Source organism: Alligator mississippiensis, chromosome 3 (genome assembly GCF_030867095.1).
Source record: "Alligator mississippiensis isolate rAllMis1 chromosome 3, rAllMis1, whole genome shotgun sequence".
In the NCBI taxonomy this organism is placed as follows: Eukaryota; Metazoa; Chordata; order Crocodylia; family Alligatoridae; genus Alligator; species Alligator mississippiensis.
In genome coordinates, this window is record NC_081826.1 from 189,733,345 (window position 1) to 189,751,386 (window position 18,042).

Here is an 18,042-nt window from a genome sequence, read left to right on the forward strand (position 1 = left end):
GGGTATGAAGCAAGGAAGAGACCAAAATTGAAATACCATATATAGTTCTGGTGTTCAAATTTTAAAAGAAGTTGGAAAACCAGAGAAGGAGCAGGAAAATGCTCTGGAGTCTGCAGTAAATGCCTTTCAGTTAGAGACTTATATAGTTAAAAAAAACAACTGAGTATTGACTTGATCCCCCTGTATAAGTAGTGGCACAAGAAGAAAATCTATGCTTCAGAGAGCAGGAGTTAGCTGTGTTAGTCTGAAGTCAGGCAGAAGGCAGGGTAGAGTAGCACCTTATAGACTAACTAAATCAGAGATGCATAAGCTTCACAATATAGGCTTTAAGTTAACACAAGCTATGATTCAGGTAGACCAATTACCAGGCTCACTATAGAGAGAAGCGGAGCCTGTAAAGCAGAAGAATCAGATATGATACTCTAAAGGTCCCTTCTGGCTTGAAAACACATCTATAAATGATCTCCCATTATTTCCTCTGTCTTCTACCTAGTTTGCACTCCCTGTTCCTCCCAGTGGACCTGCACCATCACATAAAACTGTCTCCTCCCCTCCTCAAGCATGCTCTCTCACAGCCTTCTCCATACTCTGAAATGGAAAGGATACCTGCTTCCCTACAAATGACCCGTCTGAACTGCTACTTCATGCAACCCAAAACCTTGAACAGCACTGAGAAGCAATGATGGTTTAGATAGGGGTTATCTTGCCTCTGCAATAGTAGGCAGAACCCCAAAATCCCTACCAGTGCTATCACTCTACGTTGTAGCTGAATGAGTAGCTCAAGATTTGTGTATTCCTTAAATTCTAGGATTGCAGCAACAAGGATGCTAATCAGGATTTGCCGACCTCTTTGCTTTTAATTACATGTAGAGGTAGCGGGTGCATTTAGAAAGGTCTTAAAGAGAGCATAACTATTAGCAGGCATCAAAGTCCTACTGTGGAGCCCCTAATTACCGTAGCTAATGGGGACAATTCTCCAAAGGGTGACAGCAATACAAGAGACTTTAGTGAAAAGAAAACAAACCCCTGTTCCCCAAACATAACTCTGCTGAACACTGCCAAATTCTATTTCTCCAGAGCAATTTTTAAAGCAAAGTAGTTAAATAACACAGATTTCTTTCCTTCCATTACTAACCATCATTCTAATATTATAAAAGCCTTAATCTGTCTGTCTGTCTGTCCATAATGCTTTATTCGTGCTCTGATTGGCTGGCTGAGACAGCCAATCAGTGTGAATAAGTGTTCCAACAGGAGGTAGCAGTGGGGACACAGAGAACAGAGTGGGGTGGGGGCGAGGCCAGCAGGCCAGATGTGGGTGGGGGGAGGAGTAGGCATGCTATGGCAGAGTGGGGAGGGGAGGAGTGGGCCCAAGCCCGATGCAGGGGAGGCAGGAGGAGGAAGAGTGAGCCCAAGGAGCGAAGAAGGCAGCCCACCGCAGCAGCAGCAGAGGGAGGGGAGGAGAGGGCCTCCTCCTCCACCCCCCTCCCCCACGTTGGCCCCAAGCCCACTCCTCCTGTCCCCTCGCCGCCGCTGAATCAACCCAGGCCCACTGCTCTCCCCCCACCATGGCGGCCCAGCTTCTCCTCATCCTCAGGCCTGGTCCTCCCCACCATCGGGCCCGGCCCCGGGTCTGCTGTGGCGAAGAGCGGGGGAGTGGATCCAGACCTCAAGCAGCAGGAGGGAAGGGGGGAGTGGCCCCGGACTGGGGGGCCAGGGGCATGGGGCTCCATCCCCACCCGCTCACCCTATCATTCTTGACAGGCAATTGGCTAGTAGTAAAATGTGGCCATGCAGATTTCTTCCCCAGCCTGGTAAATTCTCATTGTGCTGTACAGCATTTAAAGGAGCACATCAAACTGAGGTGTAATCTACTAATACCTTATGCTTCGGGACCCACCCAAGTCAAGATGGTAGGTGGACGATTTCACAAGCTGCTTGTGGCACTGGCCACCATTTTCACAGGCTTATCACAGAGGTGCCCCCCCCACCCACCATGCCTCCGATTGGCCAAGGAGCCCCAGCAGTCCCCCTCCTCACCATAGATTGGCAGATGGCCTGAAACTGTGGCATAATTACCCTGATTAAGCCTGCAGAAGCCATTACTGTGCTACTAAGCAATCTAAGCATTCAGTTAAACTCTAAACTGAAATGTCTTATGAAATTCAAGCTATATGCATGATGAATTGTAACTAATACCATCATTATACTTTTTTAATGACCTTGTAGAAAGGAGTTCAGCAATATTCAATGCTAGCTCTGAGACAGGCAATTCATGCTAGCTGTTAAAGGCGAGACAGCAGCTGCTGCTGACACCCTCTGTCTCTGTGGGGGTGAACACTTGTCTGTTACACTGGGATTGCATGCTCAGAATCCACTTAGCTGGTTGGAATGGTGAGGCAGCATTTTGCCAGGGCGTACAGATATGGTCACAAACAGAGTCACAAACATAGGCACAGGCATCCTGCACTCTTTGACAAAGTTCAGATAAGCAGCACATTCCTTGTCATGCTCTTTCCCTCATCCAGATATTGATTTCACTAGCTGAGGGTTACAACTCAGAACAGGCACCTGGTTGTGGTCCAAATTACAAAGAGCACTAAATAAAAGAAGCCAGCTGGTTGTCTGAACAATGGTGGCAGTGATGAGTCACACCTGTAGTACTGGTGGCATGGTGGCAATGATGAGTCACACCTGTAGTATTGGTTTAGATTCACAGCTACTGCCTGAAACAGGTCCCTTCCCTGCTGGTTTTCATGATGACAGCTTGACAGTCCTTGTGATGCCATGTCTTTGACCCAATTTATCAAAACCATCAGCTTGTTGTGTGTGTGGTGGATCGAAGCCTGCTGGGTTTCTAACCACATTAGGAGCTCCATGAACCGGGCTGCATTTTCTGCCACAAATTTAACTTAATCTTGAATGTCTCCCTGTTCCAGGAGATTGTGTAGCTTAAGCATGCACTGTGTGCTGGGTGTGATTTCCAGCTCCTCGCACACAAACTGCCAGTACTACTGCATATGCTTGGCATGGTAATGGATCGCTCTGAACTACAAATCCCATCTTATGACCACAGGGTCAGTGGCATGGTCGCATATGGTCTGACTGGACAGGGACTTCCTGTACTGGAACTTATGGCCTGGACAGTGCTTGAAGGCCTTCTTGAAGGAGGACACCAGGTTATCCACATCAGGCAACTGCATGCGCCAAATGTAACTTACTAAAGACAGAATGTGTGCTTTGCAGGTTACATTAACTGTGTTGGGCATCATACCACAGAGCGCATAAGAGAAAGTCTGGCACATATACATGGCACTATCTGACAGAAATGCTGAGATCTTATTAAATTATAAGCCACAGTTGACAACTGCTTTCATTACAGCCAGAGAGACACTAGAAAAATTGACAGATGTGAGGTGGACTGGCTCTGTTTGACAAACAGGCAGGTCCTGGTCTGTCTAGCTCCCAGGTACAAATAAAATGTTCAGCACATAGTTATCTTGAAGGTCAGTGGCTTCACTGGCCACAATGGAGAAGGATTCATATTTTGGCATTGCAGACTTAGTGGTCTATACACATCAAGAAATCACTGCAGGGAGACAGTCTAGGCGAAGCTTGCTCGCACATGGAAAACTGCCAGCATTCAGCACGTTTTCATTCAGGTAGCCCCTTAATTTACAGTGATCAGGTTTCTCCAGTGGGATGCTCGCTGCTGCGAAAGCCTGCACAAGGGAAAATGGCAAACTGCTTTCCACAGTCCTTTTAAAGAGCTAAGTCACTTCTTTCCTGCTCTGACCTTCACGCTGCAGCAGTCTTTTCCTTCACATGTGCCTTGGACTCTAAGTATTGATTCATACTGGTTTTCCTCAACACATCCAGAGACACGCTGCAGGTGGTACAAAACAGTCTTCCTCTATCCGCGTGCATGGATACTGCCTTGAATGGTCCAGAGCTGAAACATAGTTAGCTTTCTTGGAGGATTTCTTCTCACTATTTATCCAGTTCAATCCTTCTCAGGCTGCAGCAGTATGCCTCTGGCTGTTTAAAAGATGGCGCTGAAACCCTGTCACTTCCCTGACTAGCCCTGGACTGGCACCTGTACTAAGCCAATATCACAGGCTCAACCTCTCATTTGCTCCCTCTAACGCCCAACCCCTCCCCTCTGGTGATTCAAGGCTGCAGGTCTTCCTGCCTTTTTCTCTGCTGGATGGTAAGTTTGTTTTTGCTTTTTTGCACTGAGCCCATCAAAATCGCAAAGCCCACCGGTTTTCACGAAAAACACCTGATTTTGCATTTTCTGAGAAAAACACGAAATCACAATTTCAGTAGGTCCCTACTTATGCTTTGTAACATGCTGTTGACAATATTCTAAATTCAACCTATGTCTGCACATATTAGAACAGTAAGAAGCAATTTTCTCATTGGCACAATTCATTTTTTGCCATTATAAGCAGCTGAAATGTGTCTGTTAAGAAAAAAAAATCCTTGATAAAAGCAAAGAAGGGAACCTGAGCAAGAAGGCTCTTTTAATATAAATTGTTAGTTTATGTGACAGGAAGAAGTACATCTCCAACTGTCACATATGATTTCTGGAAACTGAAAATTATGTGGCTTAGAGTCTGTTCTCTGGAACAACTTGCTTTCAGTTTGAAAGTCAGTTTTAATTCTAAACCAAATTAAATTAATTCCATTTAAAAGCAGCATTCTTTTTTGCTCACAGAAAAGAAGTATTTCTTGCTCTACAGAACAATGAACATTGCAGGGATGGTATAAAAACATGGATAATATGCACATGACCATGCTAGTCAACACCCAAATTGAGTCATATTAAGTGTAAAATCAGTTTCTTCCCCTTCCCCTCCTTACTTGTTGCCAAAAAAGTACGCTTTTCAACTTTTACAATTCACATACCAATCCTGTAAAACAGATAAGAGCTGTATACCTTCACTTTGATCAACAATCACTTAAAATCTTCTTCAGGAAAAAAGGTGCTGTGCACTTCAGACAAATCCAGAATAGAATCTAAACATATGAATAGCTCCACTGAAACCAATGAAACTAAGCATATTATTATTGTTGTTGTTGCTATTATTAAAGGTAAGAACATGTTTAAGTGATTGAGGGAAATTTAATATGTAGGAAACTGTTTTTGAAAAGAGAATTTTGCAGAGTCAATATAGATATATAATACTTCTTCTTACTATAAGTTTAGTGGCCACATGAGTCAGTGGAAATATTAATTCATTAAAAAATAAAATTCCACAAGGCATTCACACACACCACATTACTAAAACAACTACTAGAGCACACTGTTCAGCTGCATCAGTTATATATTACTTGTTAGGAATCCATGTGCTTAAATTAAGCTGCAAATGTATGGTAAAAGATCATTTGTTATTTGTGCCATAAATTTCATGTACGGTAGTATATTTAGTAATATATTAGTAAAATGTTACTACACTTCCTTTTTCCTAAAGACTCAAACAATGAGTCTAAATAGGGTCCCAGAAGGCAGAGCACTAAAAAGAAGTCAGAAACCTTCTATACTGACAAGCATGTCTTCTTTTACCTCCAAAATCAGAGGATTATGACAATAAAAATAAATATATAACACATACTTCTCACCTAATTAAGATTAACAGCTGCTCATCTTAAAAATTCAAACTGTTGCACTGAGGTAAATGGATATAGTTTTAAAAAGCATGAAGATAATACACCTGTTTAAATTACCAATACAGAATCAAAATCCTCCAGGGATTATCAAAAATCCCCATGTTTGAGCATTGGTATCAATGTATATAAAAGGAACCTGAAGATAACTTATGCCTTGTAAGGTAAGAATAATTTATTCTTCAAATTGCCTTCTACATAGATATGATTGATGGATACACTGTGCCAAAGACACTTTTACTTCCATGCCACAATTCTTTTTCTAACTACATCCAAAATGCAACCAACATGTACCTACTGAGTTATTCACTTTTTCTTGTACTTCAAGCCTCAGTAATTTTTTTCTATCCAAGATATAAACTACCTCTTAAAGTTGCAGTAGAATTTGGCACTACCAGTTTATCTTTTCTATTGACCATATTTGGGCAAACAAATTGCAATTGTATATGAACTTCAGACTCACAGAATAATACTTGTGGAATCACTAAAAATGAAACAATCCTACCTTGGATTTTCAAAGGACTCCAAAGGGGCCACAGTGCCCAATCCAACTGAAATTCACTGGGATTCAACTATTTACCTCCTCCTCTATTCACGTCCCAGCCCAGATTTAAAATAATACAGCCGTTCTAATTCATACCAATAAGGAAGAAATTTAATGCAATGGTCATGGTCTTTAAATTAACAAGTAACCTCATAAGAAAAAATGCAAAATTTAAGAGTTTTTCAGCCATTTACTTGACAGTTTGACCTACTTCTGTGATCACAACAACAAACCTAATCACTGTATTCATATGCCTGTAATTTTCTATATCTTTTAGACTGATGTCATCTTTTGTTAATATTTTGAAAGGGAATCTTTTGAAAACTGTGATCAAAAATCATTTCAGCCATTCTGAAATTGTCAGAAGTCAGAAAAATATATTTACATGGTTGGGGTAAAAAACATAAACAGAAAATCCATGAACAGTGAATTATTAGATTACAGAATGAGAAAAGAATAAAAGATATTGAGACTGCAGGAAGCTCTCCCAAATACACAGTACCTCCTGGGATCTTGTCTCCCTAATCGTTTCTTGCTTCTGACACTGATACACTAGCAGGCCCCGAACCAATCACATCTGGCGTTCAGCAGGAGAAAGACGTGAACACAGAACAAGACTCTGAAACAAGAAAAAGATAAAATATTTCTAAGTCAGAAAAAAGAACTCCTAAGTTTTAGAACTGATCATTACAAAAGCTTAAAGATAATTCACAACAACCAAAACACAGGGCACATCTACATGAGATGCTTTACTGCACAGTAGAGAAAATTACTGTGAAGTTTTACTGTCTACATGTGCAGATGCTTACTCGGCAGTTAATTTGCTACCTGCGAATTCAAGTAGCAAATTAACTGCCGAGTAATTCTGAGCAATAAGGCAGGTGCAGATGGCTGACAGGGACTTGCCCTTCCCCTGCAGCTCTTTCCAAGTCCCCTGCACCCAATCGGGGAGCTAGGCCGGGGTAGAGGGCATTGACCCCACCTGGGTTCTGCCACTGGAGCCTGCCCTGGCATCAGGCAGCTCCCAGGGGCAGGGAGCAATCTTCCAGCCCCTACCAGGAGACAGCTGTCTCCTGACCCCATGCTCTCTGCCAGGCCCTGGACTAGCACAGAGGGGGAGCCTAGAACTCCCTATGGTTACTGCAGGATCCAGGGCAGGAGCAGGCTGCTGCCAGGAGCAGAAAATATGCTCTCAAATGGGTGCACAGCAGCATTTGCACCTGTAGACGTACCCACAGAGCCATAAATGGCTGTAATGCATTGGTGAGTAGGCATTAGGAACATTTTTCAAGCAGTTTTCTCTTTTTATAAAAGAAGAGTCTCACCCACTTGTGAAGTGCTTGGACACAAGTGGATTTTCTTTCTTCTGTGACAATGAAGTATTATACTATCCATATAAACAGGACTGTGGATGCAAATTATCTCTTTTTATTATTTTTTGCTCACCTACCCTGTATTCCTGCTGACTTCAAAGGACTGAGGTCCAGCAAAGCTCTGAATTCCTCTGCCTCAGACTCCCTACACCAGTGCCCACCTCAAGACTTCAAGAAGGGTTCAGGGTGTAAAAAGCCAAGCATCAGTTGAGGATATTTCAAGATGTGTAAGTATTTTCCTCTCCAAACAGCAGCTAGACAAATGACTTGCTCAAAGTAACATTTCCAGGAAAGGGCTAGGTATGGTTCAATAAATAACAAAGGCAGCCAACTTCTCAGGAAGTACCTTTTGACTGCATCAGGAATAACCAATAGGGCTGTTACTATTAAAAAGAATTATACTGCTATATAAACCAGCTTAGATTTACGTAGCTAATAATGAGTCACATAAATTACTCATACATATTTGCCAATCTCCTCTGCACAGTACAGCATAAAACAGAGTAAGTTAAATTAATTGCAGTTCCACACGGCTTTGAACTATAACAACATAAAAATTAACAGAATCCAAAACAAAGCAAGCTGTACAACCAGACTCAGTTAAATTAAGGAAGCTAACTGGCAAGATGGTTTTACAAAAATAGGCAGGCTAACCACCTAACACATTTTTTGTCAACTGGAGACTTAAAAGAAACATGATTATGGTAAACTAGGCAGGAAGATTAGAAGATATGTTTTGCTAATGACTGTTCTGAACTCTTATTGTTTATATTTGCAAAAATAAATTAATTTCTGAAAGGAGTGTAACAGATTCACTGCAAAGCAAAACTGGTCTACAGATTCAGTGTGTGGCATGCATAAGTTTTCTCCTAAATTAGATTTAATTTTGTGGCGTTTAGTGTTTGTAACTAGAGCGAAGCTGGTTTCAATTTTGTCATTTCCGTATCTATACGTATTTGGTATAAAGGCAATATTAGTTTATCTTTACAGTATAGATAAGGTTGTTTTAGTGAGACAGCAATTTACTTAAATGGCCCTCACCTATTCACACTCTGAAGACGTAATGGCTGAGAACTGACAGGAGTGTGCTGACTCAGTCACCCTTACCTGCATGCTGGGAGGCATGGGAGCCAAGCTATGACCAGACAATCGTGATTTACATTTAAAAAGGTAAAACTGTAGCACGAAGTGGCACCTTGAAACCAAGAGACCGTACTCTGGATTAGTGAATCTCCAGTTCCTGGAAGATTAGTGAATCTCCAGGTACTGTGCAATTAATGGTTAATTGCACAATTAACAGAGACCAACTACACATGATGTGCCTATCACACCATTAAAAGGTCCATCCAGCTATAAAGTTAGACCTGGGAAATGTGTACTAACTTTATAGCTGGTTGTATCCAGTTTTAATCTGCATACGTAGCAGGGTCTCTCCTGTGGCTTGGAAGCCCCATCAGCTGACTGGGCTCCCAGCCACAGGGGTGCACCATGCCCAACTGGGGATGGGAGTCCTACAGCTGAGGGGACTCTCAGCCCTAGCAGCGCCTGACAGTTGCAGACTCTGGGTTCCAGCAGAACCCCAAGGCTGCCTGGACCCAGTGTCCCGCAGCTGTGGATGCTAGGCCCCTGTCTCTCAGCTGCAGGGGTGCATGGTGCTGGGAAACCATGATTGCTGCAATGTCCCAGCTGTGGGGAGTTGGAAAAGACAGATCACGGAAACAGCTGGATCAAAAGAAATTAATATTTCTCATAAGAAGGTGTCTGGGAAAGTAAGTTGGAATTCATGGGGTAAAACTGGCAAGATGGAAGCTCCTGTGACTGGGAGACCTCAATTGTTGCAGTCTCCCAGCCGAGGGTGGCTCCATGGAGCTGTGAGATCACAGCAGCTGCATCTCCTAGCCACAGAGGTACATAGGGCATCCCCATGGCTGGGAGCTCTTCAGCTGATGGGGCTTCCAGCCACAGGGGCTAGGGACAGACATTCAAAAAGCCTGAACTGATTCAATCTTTGCAGGTTAGTCTAACCTGGCTAGGTTAAATCGGTTTTGTAACCAGACAGACCTCCCAGAAATGCAGGCACATGCCTGCAGTGACTAAGGCTAGAAGCCAGGGGGGCACTAGAGCAGCCCTCCCTTCCCCTGCACGGGGCTGAACTGAGGGGTGTGTGGCCAGGTCCCAGCAGAATGCTGTGATTAGGGAAGGGTCCCCCCAACCCTTGATAACAGAGCATTTATCAGCTCTGTTATCAGCATTTAACACCCCATCAAAAAACAAAGCCTTGCTCATTACAAGCTCTTCTTAAACAGTTTTTTTTCAAAGGAAGGAATGCAAGGACATTACCAGCTGAGCTGTTGATTACTTCCAAAAAGCCCTAAGCGAACACTGCCCTGTCTGCCTTACACAGTATTAGCTAGCATACCACATGCTGGCTACAGTACAAGCTGTGGGAGAGAGGAGGAAAGGATCTCTAATTAAGCAGCAAGTGGTGAGAAGGGGAGGAGGGGGGACACAGAAAGCCAGCAAACCCTGCTGTGCCTGCAAGTCTCTGCCGAAGCTCCAGTCAGGGAGCAGAAGGGAGGGGCCAGCCCTCCTGTAGAGCAGAGAGCTCCACCCAGCCTAGAGAGCGTGCCAGGATGCTGGAAGTGTTTGATTTAATTTAAACCAGCAAAGGGTCTGGGACAGACATTGCATAAACCGGTTTGAGCCAAATCAGTTAAGTGTGATAATATATTCAACCAGGTTTATCTCAGACCAGTTTCAGTCATTCTCAAACTGGTTTATGTGAACTAAACATCTGTTCTGTTACAGGTTTAAACCAGTTTCTGATCACTTAAACCGATTTACGTGTAATGTCTGTCCCTAGACAGGAGCTTCCTTCTTGCCAGTTATACCTCATAAATTCCAACTTACTTTCCCAGACACCTTCTTATGAGAAATATTAACTTCTTTTGGTTCAGCTGTTTCCATGGTCTGTCTTTTCCAGGCTTTTTGTAATGTGAATTGATTTAATTGATGACTGTCACTGGATGTTTGTTATTATTTCAGAAATGTCCTGTATTGTTCTAATTTTAAGTTTATTTCCCCCCCTCCAAAGTATCATAAAAATTGCACTTCACTAAAGGCCACCTACAGTCTGCACTTCTGTACTTGCAGTATTTTTGTGCATGCAATAAAAATAGCTAATTAAGAATTTTCCTTCATTGAGGTCTTTATTTTAACATCTTTAGTACATTTAGCCCATTTTCTTGGGTTATCTGATTCTCTCATGTAATTGTGTAAAGCCAAGAACAGCTCAAGTTCTTTACCTGCAGTTACTGTCTTATATTTAAGGGAAAAGCTCTTTAAAGCTGGGCCTGAAAATGTGGGGTCAACTCATAATTGTAACCATAATAAAGATGACTTTGAGGGAGAAAAAAATATTGGACTAAGTATTCAATGGCCTATTCTTCCTTTGCTTCAAATCTAATGGGAGATAAAATACCATATATTGCACCTGTGGTGCAAATATCATTTATCTAACTACATCCCACTTAAATAACTCCATACAATTCTAGGAATCACCTTTGCTCTAAAAAAAAACATTTTAGCATTTATTTTTAAAGCAAAGATCCTAAATTAAAGATGTCCACCTGATGCACATACAAAATAATTGTACATAATTAAATCAACTAATCAGTGCTTTGATGAAAGTCACTTAGGCCCTAGATCATTACAGGAATATTGCTATTGATCCCTTTAATAATCTGTCATTCTACAACATGGCTAGAGGCAAGATTTCTCAGCCCTGTGCAGCAGCAGTAACAGAATGCGGGAGAGGGGGATTAACATGGGCTTACCTGTCTTTTACTCCCATACTGCTGGCCAACATCCAGAGCATGCAAAGTTCCAGGAGCCTTGCATGGTGCAACACATATGGGAACTGTGCAGAGGGAGGACTTCTTGAGAATAAGTGGAAAGCCTCACCCTTTTGCAGCTCCACAGAGAAACAGCAAGAATCCGGTAATGTCTTCACACGCCTGTCAGTCACCTGATACAACCAGCACCATCAAACCTGAACTTGTCACTTTTGCCTTTTGTTGTTTATTTGTCTAATCAGCTCCCAGTGCTTCAGGACCTTAATCTGCCCACTCACCACAATCCTCTGCATCCCAATCTCAATAGCATCTCAATAGCATCTATGTATCCCTTTCTTTTTCAGTCTATTCTTCCAGCTTCCTCCCCAAAATATACAGTAAAAAAGATGACACTTGCCTGCCACTCTGTTTATACACAATATGCAAATTACAGACAAAATGTAAATGAGGTATCACTTTCAGGCTTCTGTCAAGCTGCCAGTACAGTGGATACTTGAGAGGTCACAAATCACTGCTTGAAGCCCTCACTTGTTATTGTTCCAGGGTCTCCAACAGCGTATACTACAGTTCACTACATTTTCAAATACAAAGTTACTGAAATCCCACCAGATTACATCATGTCCACATCTTGCCACATTTAGCTCTCTTAACATTTAGGCATTTATTTCTGAAGCGACAGTGTCTCTGGGGTCAGACAGTTCCTCCTGTAGTATCTTTTTGGAGTGAGAGAGATGAGGAAGCATGTTCCCAATGATCACCTACCAGGCCTATGAGAAGCAGCTAGTATTCGCTTCAGATTTGGATTTGGCCAATTTGGGGGACAGTGATTCAATTTGGTGATTCGAATCAATGTACCAAATCGATTCAGCCGACTCTGATTCGGAGATTCGGCCACCACCAAATCAGCTGACTCTCCAAATCAAACAGGCTCCAACCCCCACCTGCTCTCCTAGTCCAGTCAATGGCTGCCCTGCCTGGCCCCAGCATCCTGGCACTTTAAAAAAAAAAAAAAAAAGAGGAGCCCCACATCACCGTCTCCTGCCATGGGGGGGTGGGGGGAGCAATCCCCACTGCTCCCCACTACCCCCTGGTGCGTGGGGGGGGGCTCTGCCACAAGCCCCCAGAAGCCCTGGCGGCCACTGCAAGAACCAGTGAGTGCGGGGCTTTTTTTAAGAGCGGGGATCCTGGGGTCAGGAGGGACAACGATCAACGGGGCTGGGAGAGTGGGCGGGGGATGGGGTCTTGTGGCAGAGTCCCCCATGCAGCACGGAGCAGTGGGGGGCACCAGGGACTGCCCCCCCTGCTTGGCAGGAGCCAGTGAGTGCTTTTTTTTATTTTTATTTTTTTGCTGGGGCTGGGCGGAGCAGCCACTGACGGAGCTGGGAGAGCAGCCGGGGGTCAGGGATGCTCAGAGGAGCTGGAGGAGCAGGCAGGGGATGGGGCCTGGTGGGGGTCCCCCCATGGTCCCCTCCCCCCTCCTCCAGTCACCCACTCCACCCCCTACTTACCGGCACAGAATCTGGGTCCAGCTCCCTGTAGCAGCAAGCAGGGACTGCCTGAATCTCTAAATCTCTCTGAATCTTTCTGAATCAATTCGGAGAGCTTCAAATCAATTTGGACCTTTTCACTGGTCTCCCAATTTGATTCGAAGATTAAGCAGCCAAATTGGGCCAAAATCTCCCCCAAACCAAATCAGCACCTGAAGCTTCACACAGCCCTATCACTTACTCATTTCAAGCGCTTTCCTGAGGAAAACACTCGCTGGAGAAGGGGTCAATCTTATTTCATTCTCTTTCCCACCAATTCTAAAAGACATCACCTAGGCTGAACTTAAGAAACCTCAGATTACATCTGAACCTGAGCCTCCAGTTTGGCGGGATGCCAAGCATTGACTCAAAGTGGCTGGCCTCCTTCCAATCTTTTTTGTGGGTTTTATGTTCTTCCTTCATCATCTGTACCCCGCTACTTTCTTTTAAAACCTCTCTAACCTTTCTTCTTCCATTAACATCTCCACTTCTGCACTGCATCTGCCAAGAAGCAAGATTGTCTTACCCCTAGACTATCATGGCTACAGCAATACTAGTGCACCTATCACACTTTTTCATTCTGTATCAATCTTTCCCATTTTAGACCTTTTCTATTTTCAATTTCCTCTTTCCCAAAAGTACTTTTTTCCTCTTGGAAAACAGAAGTCCCATTCTCTCAAAAACAGGATTTTTAGAACACATATATCTCTTGTGCTTTGAATTCTAATAATTCAAAAGCAATGTTTGCTATAAGCAGACTTTGAAGCTGATAACTAGCAGTGTATTTTTGTAAATGGACAATCAAGTTCTGAATTAGAAGGGTACATACATCTCATCTTTTTAGGTGAAGAAATACAAATGACAATATGACTACACATTTCATTAGGGTTGATATAGAAGTGTGAAAATGCAGAATGTCACAAAGTTAAAGGGTACCAGGACTGATGGCTTGGGGATTAAAACCAATCTTCAGTAATATGAATGTGACACAGACCACCCCCCAGAAAAAAATGCAAAACCTAAGTTATCAGAAAAAATAGCACTGAACTCCACAGAACACACAAATGCTATTGCAATTATTAACTTTCTATTAAGGAACAGAGTTACTGTACTTGTTTGTGGGCCCTACTATATTTGTCCTTAGGATTTCTTTTTGCAAAGACTGATGGTGCCAATTGCAAGGTTCTGAAATGCACTTTGAATTTGCTTACAGCTGAAATACAGATCTTTGACTATAACATCTGAAATGTTTGCGTGCGTGCACACACACATTTCAGCAAGATGGATTTGATTTAAGTCAAATCTATTTAAATCACTGGTCAGGAAGCCTCGATTTAATCGCTGTTTTCTACAAAAAGTGCATTCTTGTTGTTTGATATCCTTTATGGGTAATCAGGTCTGTTATCTCTTATCCCCATATACAGCTGTTAACAAAGATGTTATCTCTGGAGACGACAAACTCACCCTATGCCTGAAGAAGGGCGTTTGTGCTTGAAAGCTTGCAAACAACACTTTTTCCAACTATTTAGTTAGTCTAATAAAAAGGATCACATCTACCCAAAGGCCCTTTTCTGGCTATGATCTCTGGAGACACAAATCCACAGTTTGAGAACTGAAACTAAGTACCACAGAGATGCTTAATGGGATCTTCTAGACTGAGCACTGAGTTCCATTGGGTAGAATGGTTTTCTTTAATCTGTACTAATCTACAGAGAAGCCTCTGGGAATCCCATAAGATTGGGCCCCTAATATACTCCATGGCCTGTTGTGACCCATTTATAAAACTTCTAAAACGATTACATGAACATATTGTCTCAAATAGTATATAATTAGAAGTTCCATGATGATATCTTTGACCTTTATCATATCTTAAATTAAAACTATCTTTATATAAGTTTTTTTAAAGCATCTTAACAAAAAAAATAAGATTAAATAAAAAAATCTGACTTATTAATATATTTTTTTTAATTGTTGATTTTTATCCACCCTGAAATACAAAGGAATGTGGCAGGGACACTAGGGTTCCTATGGTCTGAGAAGGATATTGGGGATCAAAAGTGTGGTAGAAGAAGAGGCGATTTATAGTGCTTAAAGTGGAAAAGCATAAATAAGGGGAGTAGAAAGGGAGTGAGACGAGAGGAAGAAAGCAAGTAGACAGGCAGGCATTTTTCAAACATATCTAAAAATTCAATGGGTTTATCCAAAACTATGTGGGCCTCATTTGCCTCCCTTACAAATTAATGCACACACTGTTGATTCAGTTTGATATACACTGTATTATTCCTATTTGCTTTAATAGGGTGCAGGAGTCAGTCAAGATCATCAAGGTAGTTATTTAGTTTTCTACCTTTCTTGTGTAAGAACAGCACACAATTGTAGATCTCACATTTTTGAATACTCTGTGAGAACTAAGTAATGTAATACTGCTATTTGAACGATATCAATATTATAGATTTGTTCTGAGGTTTATTATGGTAACTATTGTTTACTTGTGAAGCAATAAATGCTGCTCCACTATAAGGCTAAAAATGTTGCTTTACATGGCCATGACATACAGAATAAGAGAGTGAGATGGAAAGAAACTAATAAGATGATACCAACATCCAGTTATTTTGCTCATACTTTACTAAGACTTGGGCAGTCATCATTCACTTATTTTATAAATAGACAAGAAATAGGACAGAAGTTGTATGTCCAGGTCTGATATTCCTCACTCACAGAGAAATGTCACTCAGAGGGAAAGGGATGTATTTAGTAGCCGTGCTGGTCTGAGACAAAAAGAAGAGTTTTGCATCTACTCGGGGAAATGCATTCATACAATGTCACCAATACTAAAATACAGTGAATTAATGGTCCCCTGAAATGACCTCATGCATTACAATGTTTTAATTAGCAAAAGAAAGAAATAGTAAAGTAAATAGAAGACTTGGGATTGTAAATATCAAAGAAGAGATCCCAGAAACAAAAAGCAAAACTAATTCTGTAAATATCTCTCAATATGTGACAGAGACAGGACAAAACAAAGAGCAAGGTTCATTTAAAAATTCTATTTAACTCCACTATACATGATGACAAAGAAAGGGACTAACTACCTGATATAAAGTTTTCATCTAAAAAAACAGGAAACTTGCTGGTAAATAGCAAAGCAGCAGCAATAATTTCTCTTAATGGCAGGGGGGACACGCTAATGAACAGGCATAGTAGCTGTGAGCAGGATCTATTTTTACATCCTTCAAAAAAAAAGCCTAAAGACCAGATACAAATTATTTAATAGGTATATTACCAGAATGGCTACAGTCCTCATCAAATTAGGGCTCCATTGTCCTAGCTGTGGCAAAGTACACAGCAAGCAGTCTCTGCATCAAAGATCTAAAAGTACAGATCACCAACCATCTGCGTTGCCTTTACAGAAGAGAGATTCCCAACAGTTTTCAGTGCATAGAACACCTCACTTCCCAATTGCTTGGATTTGTAATGATATTAGCTCCAAGAGGAGTAGTATACAAGTGCCTGTTCATTAAATTGATAAGAAGAGCCAGAGATAATAACTACTTGGATGCAGAGACAATTAAATGAAGTTACTTTTTCTTAAGTAGTACTGGGGGTACACTTCTTTGCCTGACTTCTCTCACTTATATGTTTTATTCCATCATTCTCTACACATTATGTTCCCCTACCTCTCACCCTTTCCACTCGAAAGGTCATTTATCCACCAGGGCTTACTGTTAGTCTCCTCTCTCAATCAATTTTCCTTCTAAGCAAAATGTATTCTTCTCCTCCCCGAGAATAAGTGCTAATCACATTCATAATCAATATCTACCATAACAACACATTCTCTCCCACTGCAACTCAATTCTTCAAATTTCACCACAATTGTAATCACCTTATTTCATTCAATAACAAATCAAAACTAATTTCCTCTCTACAATCAGCATCAATTCCGCCCCCCCTCCTCCCACCAGAAAAAAATCAATTCTCCTCCACCCACACAGTTGAAGTGTGGTTAAAGCTGCTTATAACTATAATGACACTTGGTAAACTCAGGAAGTTCCTGGGCAGTAGAAAAACAATCATTCTTAAATTTACTTTGCTGCTTTTGTTTTACATTGTTCTTGAAGTGCTCTCCCCTAACACCTTCACTACCTGGCTGTGGATCTAGTATACAGGAAAAGAATCCTGATTCTCAGGAAGTGCATGATAGCAACCTGAAAGAGGAGGGCTACTTCGTCCACTAGCTACAGCTGAACCCTAAGTGAGAAAGGTAGGTCTTGGAGATGTTGAGAACAATTCTTCAGCTGATGCTCCCATATTTAGTGGGAGGAAGGACTGAAGATGCGCTAAAGCCAGAACGGGGGAGGGAGATGACTAAGAACAGCAGCAGCAAGATTTGGAAAGACTACTGTGTGGTTGTAAGGATATAAAGCATTATTATTATTTTAACCATAATCCAGAATCATAGGGATACACAGCACTTTAACCAACTTAAAAGGGGCCTTTGCCCCTACTCCCTCCTCCCACTTCCTCTTTCAAAAACTGAAGAACCACTGGTAACTGGTCCAATCCTGTAGGAATCACTGAGAAGAGTTTGCATATCATAATTTGGAAACCTATTACAGAACTGTTTGACTCCATGATTAGAAGCCTGACAAAATGTCCAACATGGGTCAAAACTACTACCCTTCTTCAACAAGTGACCAAGAAGGAAAGGAGAACTGGAGGCATTCAAAACACCTAGAGGTAACAAAATGATTTGATACTTAGGTTCCTCAAATGTTAACAGAATAGTAGCAGTTGCTGTGGCTCAGATGGACTAGGGATTACATTAAAACACAGTAAACTATACATTTACAAGGCAATGATTACCTTCTTTGAATCAGAACTTTTGTCAAGCTCCATTTGCATGGAAATTAGAATTTGATGAAAAATGCACAAACATTTTTAAATTGTTATTTGTTAAAAGAAACTACCCTCAGTGTGACAAATGAAGAATAAGAAAGTAAGTTTATCAAAATATATTTTGCATATAAAACTAATTCATTAAACAAACAAAATATTATTTGTAATTAAAGAACTGAGCT

The 18,042-nt window shown here is 41.7% G+C and overlaps 1 protein-coding gene across 2 annotated transcripts in view; it reads right to left on the bottom strand.

The window, feature by feature from the left end:
- JAK2 (Janus kinase 2) overlaps positions 1-18,042 on the bottom strand; it is a 158,915-nt gene that overhangs the window by 125,612 nt on the left and 15,261 nt on the right. The window contains exon 2 of one of the 2 annotated variants that reach the window (XM_006268891.4): positions 6,714-6,830. The exons of the other annotated variant lie outside the window; for it this stretch is intronic. The gene's annotated coding sequence lies outside the window, so the exon portion shown is untranslated. The remainder of the gene's footprint in view (positions 1-6,713; positions 6,831-18,042) is intronic. 2 annotated transcript variants of the gene reach the window in all.